At 40.2% G+C, this 8,803-nt stretch overlaps 1 pseudogene; it reads right to left on the bottom strand.

Annotated features, from left to right (window-relative positions):
- Window positions 1-3,163: 3,163 nt before the first annotated feature.
- LOC133504184 (5S ribosomal RNA) lies at window positions 3,164-3,282 on the bottom strand (annotated as a pseudogene).
- Window positions 3,283-8,803: the final 5,521 nt, after the last annotated feature.

Genomic DNA, 8,803 nt, shown 5'->3' on the forward strand with positions numbered 1-8,803 from the left:
TTCGAAAAGAGCTTCGGTGTCAGAAGGGGCATCGGAAAAATCAGAATATCTCTGTTGTTCGTCTCCCATAGCAGGTGGCACAGCATCTTCTCAATAGTGAATGTCCCAGTGTGATGTCATGGACAGAAGATGGAGCCAATATGGCGACCACTTGAATGTCGAAGGAGTGTTCCGCAGCTTTCCGCATGGATGATGTGCTCTTTGCTCATATTTATTTTTTCATATAGACATTGAAGTGAATAATGTTATATGTCTTTTTCGTTACAATATCTATTTTAGAATGTTATAGGCATGACACTTGACCTTTGAAACACGGACCATGACAACAAGCCTACTAAAATGTATCTAACCTGACTATTCTACCCCCTTATTGTCTTTAGGAATAAATAAATAAGTAAATAAATAAATAAATAAATAAATAAAAGCGACACACTACAAAGAACTTGTAAGTAGCACATTGAGGAAATGTCCTTGCCTCCTGCCCTTGAATGGTTTGGCACAGGCCTCAATTCAAGCCAGTAAGTAACCAGCTACACTTGTGTTGGTGTCAAAATGCCCTGCATCACACTGAGAACTGTTTCCACAACTGTGGTAATGTAATTTAGGTGCACATGACTCCCAAACATTATCTGACACAATGTTTCAGATTATAAATTGCTTAACTGTGTATTTGGGGAAATGAAAAGCAAGTATTTGCAACCATGGATGTCTAATGCAGTGAGTGTCCTGTTTTCTCTCTTCTGCTGAGCTACTGTGACATGCTTAGAATGCTCAAATGTTGATGTCAAAGATGTCATTTGAATGGCAAAAGTCTGACCAGGTTTAATTGTTGATCATTTAAAAGCACAAGAGAATTACTGCAATATTTAGAATGTGCCTGCAATCCTAGACTGGTTTGCAAGGAGCTCATCTATCAATCCCGGAACGGTGGTTTGTTATTAGGCAATTATTGTAAATGTCAAAGTTCAGCACTGGACCCATGTGGATTTACCTTCACCCTGCACCCTGTGATTTCCCGTTTAATGGAGATGGGTGACTGCAGAAATTTGTTGTCAGGCTGTAAACGCTACTGTGACCTTTCCTCCCATCAGCGTGGCCTCTCCTCCCTTGTGCATTCACTCTGTGAACATAGTACCTCAGTGCGATGCTGGTGTCGCACCCAAGGGAGCTGGGAGACAACAGTTTGATAGAAGCCAATGAGACTCTTGCTGAGAAGAAAACAAGTATCGTGTCTGCAATGTCATCTTTCTCCTTGCTGCTGCATTTACGTAGTCCATCTCACTGTTTTATGCCTCACATGTTCCACACCCGGTGATCTGAACCACAACCTTTTTTTTGGGGGGGGTTCCCTGCAGATTTTACAGCCAGTGGCATACTGTACATTTTATTATACACACCCTGAATTTCTGGCAGGTACAAGTATTGGCTGGAGTCATTGTTAATTTTTTTTTAGTTGATAGTAACAATTTGAAGAGTATATGCATTTAAATTAATCATGATTGGTATAACTCATTCCCGAGTCAAACCTTTATAAACTCTATAGGCAATGTGTAAGGTAGCATAGAAAAACATTAACTAACCTCTCTTTTAACTTTCAATACAAATGTAGAGCGGACGGCACGGTGGATCAGCTGGTAAAGCGTTGGCCTCACAGTTCTGAGGACCCTGGTTCGATCCCGGCCCCGACTGTGTGGAGTTTGCATGTTCTCCCCGTCCCTGCGTGGGTTTTCTCCAGGCCCTCCGGTTTCATCCCACATCCCAAAAACATGGACACTCTAAATTGCCCCTAGGTGTGATTGTGCGTGTGGGTGTTTCTCTCTCTCTGTGCCCTGCGATCGGCTGGCAACCAGTTCAGGCTGCCCGTTGACAGCTGGGATAGGCTCCAGCACTCCCCGCAACCCTCGTGAGAATAAGCGGCAAAGAAAATGGATGGATGTAGAGCATCAATTCACACAATTATTTAACATTTACTGTCCCACACTGATGTAAAAAAAAAAAATAAACAAACCTTTGATCTGAGGTGACAAATTTTTTTCTGCTTGTCGATGGGTCACTTATCATTATTGTGAGGAACTGCAGTATATCTTTATATAACTTCCAGTGTTTCTTCTTTTTGAAACAAAAATAATTACCCCAAGATGGGAGCAACTCGTTAAAGAGAAACAAGTGCAGGACTCCCTCTCATTACAGGAACAACTATCCTCATCATGTTATTTGTTTCGATGCCAGTCCATCTGCATATGTCTTTTCTTGAAACGGGTCTACAGTGTAAAAAAATGTTGCTTTAAGAAACTGAGTTCAACCCGTCACAGTAGTTTGATAGTTTGTGGAGCTACGATTGCAATGACTGTGTCTCTACGGAAATAGTGAGACATAATATCAGTGACATACAGTATCGGTTAAAACATATGACAATAGAAGAATACAGATTTTTATTCTTCTTGAAATGTGCTTGTGCATGTGCTGAGCCTCTAGACATGAGGAACACTGAAGGACATCCCTTGCTCTCGCTCTTGTCACTCACTCTTAAACCTCCATTGAATGGCTACTGACTACTAATCGAAGGCTTTCTGTGGTCTACTTATCCTGTTGGTTAATGGTGATCTGCCTCCTGCCTGCTTTCAGTCAGTGTTGCTGCAATTTTCCATTTCCAATCACTTGGCCCATCCCTCTTCCTTGTGTGATCTTGAATGATTTAATGGGAGTTGATCGCTACCCCCTCTCGACCTTCTCGTACAGAAAGATTTGCTGATGTTACGGTCACACTGTAAATGTGCTACTCATATAAGCAGAAAAAATGCTGGTGTTTTACGTTAATCAAAATGTTAAATTGCTGCAAAAGTGAGGAAAGTTTTTGTCAATGGTAGGACTATGAAAAACAATGGCCAAATCTTGGTCGATCCAAACAATTTCTACCTCGAGCCAATCAAAATATCCGCTGCCAGGAATCATTTGGCCACTGTGTAAGTTTCCTGCACAGACATTTCGTGCAGACAGAGGCTGATCAGTGAAAAACAACCAAAAAAGACAGGGGAGCCTCTGTAAGTGATTTTAAAACTCTATTCAGTGTGTAAGGTCTTTTAAACATGATGTATGAGTGAACAAAATTGTTAGCATTTTTGTTGAACCCAAAATGGTCCCTCTGCATTTAGCTGGGGAGAGAAGCTTACAGCACCTGGTATTCCTAGGCGGTCTCCCATCCAAGTTCTAACCAGGGCCAAACCCGCTTAGCTTCCGAGATCTGACAAGATCGGGCCTTCTCAGGGTGGCGTGGCCATTAGCTGGTAATGCTAATCACAAATGCTAAATATTTGAAAAAGCTCAAACTCTGTTGAGAGTTGATCTCCAGGCATAAGTGATGTTGGCACGTGAACACGCAGCAGCTGCTCACTCCCCATACACTGCAGTTTTTGTGTTTTTTTGTTTTTTTTTGGTACGGGAATTGAACATCTTTGTGTGCCACTGTCACGGCCTCACATCCCATTTGTACAGTCTATACAGGAATTGCAGTTTTGTATTGTTTATATTATTCATAATGTTTATATGATAATGCACCATGTACATATTTTAGACAGATTTGTTGATTTATTTATATTTATTTATTAATTTAGTTGTCTAGTTATGACAGCACCGCAGGTGTGAGACAAATGCTATTCCAGGTATGTTGTGTGTCATGTATGACACAACTGACAAGTCACTTGAACTTGAAACACCCAGCACAAACATATGCAGTTTAAGGATAGAGGTCCAGCTCTTGCATATGACAATTAGATGCACGTTAGTGTTAAAAATAAATGAATAAATAAATATGTATTTTCTTTTTCAACTTGAGTACAGGTACTTGAGCTAGTACATAGAGGATAACAAATTCTTTAAAAAAAGATATGATTGTGACCTGCGATTGGCTGGCAACCAGTTCAGGGTGTACTCAGCCTCCTCCCTGAGGACAGCTGGGATTGGCTCCAGCACTCCTGCAACACTTGTGAGGACAAGTGGCTCAGAAAATGGATGGGTGGATTTGATAGTGACTGATGTAGTCAGTGGTAGGGAACCTCCACAGCTACATCTTTTTTAGGGCCTATAAATAACTGCACCACATAATACATACATCACATGCTTTTTCATGTTATCGTTGACCAAAGCTACTTTTACATAGCAATAAGGTAAAGCATCGAAGATTCTTTATTTATTCCTTAATTTATTTAATCTGGCAATATACCTGCTTTTTGCTTGATAAAAAGCCAAAAAGTAAGGCTATGAAAAAAAACTATTTAGTCATCATTTCATAGTACTTTTTGAATCCCATTTATGTATTTTTCTTAGATGGAACGACCATGCTTTTTCTTTCCAAGTCCTGGAACATTTGCACAATTAGTGAGCCAAGCAATCTGTTGGTGTTCTTCAGTTATGGGATGGCAACAAAACACTGTCCTCCTGCAACCTGCAGTCCTCCTCCTCTTTATTTTTACTTAACTGTTTCCCACCCACTTTTCTCCTCTTCCCTCAGTTGACTTAGCCTCCGTCGCTGCTCACACAGCAGCCATCATTTTGTCTGTTAGATTATCCATTCGCCAAGAATGCTGAAAACAGGCACATAAGGTGCCACTGAAGATGTATCACCTTAGCTGCTTATGGTTTGTTATCCACTGTGGGCCCCCTTCCACGTCGTCAAGAAATGTTTCCATGTCATTTGCAGCCCTCCCGCTTCACCTTCTCCCTCTTCATCGATCAGATCTCTCCGTGTCTGATTATTAAAGTTTGAGCAGACTGCTTCAGGGTTTAGTCAGTCTACTTCCCTCTCTTCACTAAGAGCATGCACATTTGCAGATGGAAAACAACTTCTGCCAACTTCTCAAGCACACAACTGGACGTGCAATGTCTAAAGATCTAAATGTCAAATTATTTGTCAATTATATTTGTTTGATAGCATTTCAACAACTTATCTGGTAGGATTTTTTTTAGTGATATCCATTTAGAGTAAAAGTACAGGACTCAGAATCATCATTAAAGTTATAAAAAAACAAAAAATCGTGATGATGATTACACAATATTGTATTGACAATAATTCCACATGTTGATGTAACTGAAAAATGCATTTTGCGTCCAATCCAAGACAGACGATAAATACTCGAGTCTGCATTTAGGATGGATTTACAATGCATGGTTGAAGTGACAGCTGACATACTGTATGAAGGTAAAAAGGTAAGTGATACACTCCTATTGAAGACCAAAAACATCTGTTTTCAACAGAGACTACAGTATTTCCTTGTCATCAAGAATATACACAAGAGGCGGTACCCCTTTATGCTGCTGGATTGTGCTGAAAGGTTGTTTTTGGCTCACTTGGCTAGAGAGGTTATTTTCATTCTCTTGAGCTCAGTAGTGGAGTGGCATCATACACAAGTAATTTTTTGGAAGGTGTGTGCTTTGCTGCTGCGATCACTGGAGCACTTCTCAGAGTGCTACATGACAATGATGGCGCACAGCCTGGTTGTTAGCGTCAGTCGTAAAGGGGAGGAGCATTGCACAACATGCTCCAACTGTTTTCTAACATCATCACGTACCTTTGACATCACAGTCCTTTACAATTGTGGCTTGAAAAGGAACTTCATCGACTCTACGACCGTCATGAACCATCAGATTCCCACATTCTCCACAAATAAGAATGGTAAGCAATCAAGTCCAGTATATTTCTGCGGGTGCCCGTGTTATTTTTAATGCCCTCTGATTGGTGAGCTTCACGTTCTCTGTCATCTCTCTGCATTCGTTCTCATGTCTCACAAGTAGATAAAACTTGTCCTAGTACCACTCCAGCAAATTTTGCACTACAAAGTTGGCATTCTGGGTCATCTTCTCCTGAAAGGTTTTCAAGAGGTATTTTTCAAAGTTTTGGTGAGAATGAAATGTTGCACAAGATTTAGAAACTGTGGTAGAATAGTGCCAAGTTCTGGTGAGGAGGACTTATTCAAAGTCAGATTTTTCTGTCTCAATTAAGGTATCGTGACTGGTACCAGTAGTCTTCCTGTGTATTCAATACCAGGAAACAATGCCGGTATCGGTATTAGCCTGTCCCTATCACATACTGTCCGTTAAAATAATCTTGGAAAGAATCAGTACAGGTCTAAATATCTACTCACAAAAACATTCTTAATAGTTAAAAATGAACTTGTGGGCTAGCTTGCATGGGCCCGAAGTATTGTAGCTTTTTAGTCAGCCTCAACAAATGGATCCGTTTAAGTGGGTGCCATACTGTGGACAAACAGCACAGATAAGGAAGGCTGAGAGCAGATGACAGAAGAGACCAAATGTGAGAGAGGAAAGGGAAGCAATCTGCTCATCAGCCGAAACTTCCAACAACACTCCATAGCTCTTCCCAGTCATTACTCCCATATCTCAATCCATTGACTTCCCTCCTCCTCCCCACACCTTATCTGTAGCTCTCGAGTCATCCACTACATGCTCTTGGACTTTCCCTCCTCTCTAGATCCTCTGTTCCCACTTCTCAGCAAAACTACAATCTCGCCACTCGATGCTCTCACTTGCTCTTCCCCTCCTTTGTGTTCAGCCTTTCTTCATGAGGTCCCTAGCAGCAACCCAAACAAAAATGCAAGCATATTTCTTTGTAAAAAAAAACAAAACATCACAGACAAAAAACAACTGTCCTGTAAAGAACTTAGGGTATACTATCCAACAGATGAAAGTTGTTTTTAAGCTTAATCACAAATGTTCAGCAACTTTTTTTCATGTTAACACAAAGGATGACTCCTCTATTGCAAAATTTCTTTTAAGTACTACAAGATTGCATCTATCCAGTCTCCAAACTCATTGAATTGTCTCACAGCAGCACAACAACATGTTCATGGTGTTACTGATGGAACTTTACTCAGTCCTCTTAAATATCTTAAATTGGAGACATTTTACAGGCTTAGAAAAGAAAACCTGGACAAGATCAAGAGATCTTTTTCAGTGCACAGCACCATCCAACCATTGATGGATGTGATAAATGGCGAAGCACACCTTTTTATTCTTCTAAGAATCAAAGGATCTAGCTTGCACAAGGAACAGGCCTCCATGGAGGCTTTGGTTTAGTGTCCGTCCCGCTGTTTGTCAATTGCTGCTATTCCCTGGAGGAAAGGTTGATGTTTTTCTCGCAGCCATGTCCTCTTTTTGGATTTAAAAATTGGCCAGGATTTCACTCTCTTTTTTAGAACTATAGACCAGGGGTCTGCAACCCATGGCATTAATCTGCTTTATTAGAATTGGCAAAGAGCAATTAATCCATACATGTTAAAATCCCAGGTACTGTACTGGTGCTTAGATTTAGGCTGTACGTGTGCACCATGACAAGGTTGATTTAATGAAAAACATTGAAATGACAAATATTAATTAATTCTGTTATTTTCTGTACTGCTTATCCTCACTGGGGTGAGCGTGAGTCATGCTGGAGCCCATCAAAGGTGACTCTGGCCGTGAGGTGGGTTACACTCTCAACTGGTTGCCAGACAATCACAGAAAATTACAAATATTGAAGCCATTATTTATTAACGATTATTTTTTATGACCGTTCTAATTTTGACAAATTTGGACAAATTATTTTGGAAGTTAATTTTTACAGGTTGTCAGATCTGATGCACTATTATCCTAACTTGAGATGTCAAAAGGACTTTGTGGCTTCTGGTGTTTTCTTTTTTTTTTCTTTTGGAGACAGTTGGTATATTTAAGGTTGCTGTAGATGATTATTGGCTAAAATCTTGCTCAATGTTCATGCATTCATTGACCTACCCATCTATGTGAATCATTACATTGATAGTCATTACTTGGTATACCACTAAGTCTTCATGCAGAGGCTACCATACACTCTTCCCGACACTTCCAACGGATACTAACAATGAAGTGAAATGAACTAGTGAAGATAATGGAACAGTAAAGTTGTGTGTAGACACCAAAAATGAACAACTCATGAAAACAGGATGAAGGAGGGGAGTGATGAAAGTGCAGGGTGGGGGGTTGTGGGGTGGGAATGGAGTCAAGAGAGACAGGTCAATGAGGTGGAGAGGCTGTGAGACAGGAGATCATGAACCACTACAAAGGCAAAAAGAAATCCAAATGGAAATGAGTTTCCACTTAAAAACATTCATTTCTCCCACAAGACGAGTTTGAAAGCCAAGCACGTACTGTATGAGCAAAATGGGGCCGGTCCTCAGAGGTACCGGGAGGTGTTTTGGGACTAGGTTTAAAACTGTATTTCCTCCAAATCAATACAACTTTGCATAACATCTACAAACTGAATCAATCATAACTAAAATGCATCTCGTCATTCTTGATATTCTATATACAGGAAACAACACAGAGTAATTCTGCCATGTAGCTGAATTGAGGCATAAATGAGTGGAATTGTAATGATGTACAATCATTTATGTAATCCAGTGATTCTCAACAAGGGTGCTGTGTGTGAAATCATTTGGGTGACATGGGAATTTATCCAATTTTGCTTCATCTATGCTAATATTATCAATTACAAATATCTTCATACAGGCACAGATTTCACACTAAGTCAGGATTGGTTCAGGGTTGCACTTTATTCATGCGACAGTTCTGCTAAAGTCAGCAGAAAACATGTAACATGGCTCTACACAAATTACTTGAAACGGGAAGATTTTAAAATACTTACGTACACTTAAAAAAATGAACTAATGGAAATTTCTCCAGCACTAATGGCAAAGTTGTTTTTACATAATCAAGCTAAGAAACTAACAAAGCAAAGGAATTATCAGCATTCCTTTGAGCTACTGCATGAGGAATC

The sequence above is a fragment of the Syngnathoides biaculeatus genome, chromosome 7, assembly GCF_019802595.1.
Source record: "Syngnathoides biaculeatus isolate LvHL_M chromosome 7, ASM1980259v1, whole genome shotgun sequence".
Taxonomy (NCBI): domain Eukaryota; kingdom Metazoa; phylum Chordata; class Actinopteri; order Syngnathiformes; family Syngnathidae; genus Syngnathoides; species Syngnathoides biaculeatus.